Source organism: Penaeus japonicus, unplaced genomic scaffold, assembly GCF_977035675.1.
Source record: "Penaeus japonicus unplaced genomic scaffold, GWHDUDI00000001_assembly GWHDUDI00000003, whole genome shotgun sequence".
NCBI lineage: Eukaryota > Metazoa > Arthropoda > Malacostraca > Decapoda > Penaeidae > Penaeus > Penaeus japonicus.
In genome coordinates, this window is record NW_028234405.1 from 17,224,110 (window position 1) to 17,226,609 (window position 2,500).

At 36.8% G+C, this 2,500-nt stretch overlaps 1 protein-coding gene across 1 annotated transcript in view; it reads right to left on the reverse strand.

Moving 5' to 3' along the window:
- The window catches only part of LOC122247802 (uncharacterized), a 100,891-nt gene that overhangs the window by 31,734 nt on the left and 66,657 nt on the right, over positions 1 to 2,500 (reverse strand). The window lies entirely within an intron of this gene.

Sequence of the window (2,500 nt, forward strand, 5' to 3'; positions counted from 1 at the left end):
TTGGCAAAGAGTCCGATAGGAACTTGCCGAAAACAGGCAAAGTAAGACAGAAAAACAGGAAAGGAAAAGATAGGAGAGAAGACGGGAAAAGTGAGATAACAAAAGGTCATGGTAAGGAGTGGGAATTATTGCCTCGCGGTCTTCATGTGAGAAAAGAATCTGTTAATCTATGACACAAACATGACACTTTCACGGACGTCATGGAGTCGTCACGGCGCCAAACCTTTCCAAGAGAGAGAGAACTTGCTGCTCGCTCCTCAGTTTCCTTTCGTCAGTGTCAAATATGTCTCCTTGACTTGTGTCACTCTCCTCGCCGCCAGGATGATTTAATCGACGACAAAGTTTGATCGGCCGTCAATCAAAGCCTCCATTGCGATGCGGTCGTCAAAAAGGCGAAGGCAATGGATGTGACGACGTGTATTTACGAATACATGGGCACGGCGAGAAACAAATATATTTTCTTATTCTCATATACATACTCACTCGCACATACATGCATACAGGTAGGCAGATGGATAAATATATAGAGATAGATAGATAGATAAAGATAGAAGATAGATAGATAGGTAGAGAGAGAGAGGGAGGGAGAGAGAGAGTGAGAGAGAGAGAGAGAGAGAGAGAGAGAGAGAGAGAGAGAGAGAGAGAGAGAGAGAGAGAGAGAGAGAGAGAGAGAGAGAGAGAGAGAGGGAGAGAGAGAGAGAGATTTTCCCATTAAGAGAAACACATCGAAATCTCGTTCATTACAGTCCATTAAGAAGCGAAAGAAAAGCCCCAGTTAGATAAGCAGTTTGCAAATGGCAAGCGATAAGCACAATCCGCAATGTAATAAATGCTCCAGAACCAGCTGTGATCCCCGCTTAAACAAATATCGTTTAAGCGGGGAGGAAGTGGCAGGTGCTGTGTGGGGAGGTCGGCATCTGGCGCTGATTTCGTGTCTTCGGCTGTCGAAATAAAGGGGATTGAGGGAGGGAGTGGCGCTTCTGAGATCCTTCTGAATCTTTTGTCGAGGAGGTGGCTTGAGATGGAAATACACATATATATACATACACAAACACGTGGATACACATAACCAGACGCACACGCACGCACAGACACACATACACACACGTGAATACACACACGTGAACACACACACGTGAACACACACACACACACATACACACACACACACACACACAAACGCACACACAAACACACACACATACACACATACAAGGGCACACGAATACTCGTCCAAGTATACACGCAAATAAGGGCGCATATAAATAAATGAATAAAGCAAAATCATATGTAGAGCGATAAAAAACTAACAAAGAAATCTTATGTATGTTTGTATGTGTAGAACTGCAGAATAAAAAGAACCGCAGCTGTTGAATACGCGAGAGAAAAATTCATAGAGAAATTCGGAAAAAAAGTAACGGAATATTACCTTTTAGTCCTGCCTCGCGTTTTTGGATGATGCTTCCGTCATAGATACTATATATATATGTATATATATATATATATATATATATATATATATGTATATTATATATATATATATATATATATATATTATATATATATTATATATGTGTGTGTGTGTGTGTGTGTGTGTATGTGTGTGTTATATACATATATGTATATACATATATGAATATATATATATATATATATATATATATATATATATATATATATATATATATATATATATATATATATATATATATAATCAACATTAATGAGGCCCTGTGCTAAATAATGTTTTCGTTGCTGTAACCCGCCTGACTCTAATTTGAGGAGCCAACCCTAAAAATCATCGGTCTTTTTTGTCGGTTCTGAAGCAAATTCCGCTAAAAAAAAGGAGAGCTCAATGTCGACTGGTATTAAAAAAAAAAAAAAAAAAAAAAAACCTTCTGACCCTATTAATTTTGAACATGTTACTATAAGCTCAGTGGCTTCGGATTTGACTTCATTACCATGATTTCTGGTTTCGCAAAATAACTTGTGATGATGATGATGATGATGATACTATGGTGATATTGTTAAGATAGAAGTAATGGTGGTAATAACATTGATAATATAAACAGTGCTAGTAGTCACTATGATAAAAATAGTGATGATAGTGATACTATAGCAACATAATGATAATCATAGTGTGTAATACTATTGATAATGACGTTGATGATAATGGATATTGTAGTGATGATAATGATACTAATTATACATAACAACAGTGATATCAATGTAATAATGTTATACCACTCCTACTGCACTGCTAATGATGAAGATGATCCCAATAGTCATGATGACAAGGCTGTTGCTCATCAAAATGATACTATAACACTACTACTAGTACTATTACTGTTACTGCCATTATTTCTAGTTGTTTACTGCTAGTAGAATTACAACTACACTTCCTGTTAACAGCAAATAATTCTACTACTACTACTAATGTTACCACAACTACTACTATTACCATCACTCCTATTATCATAACTATTCATAGCAATACCAC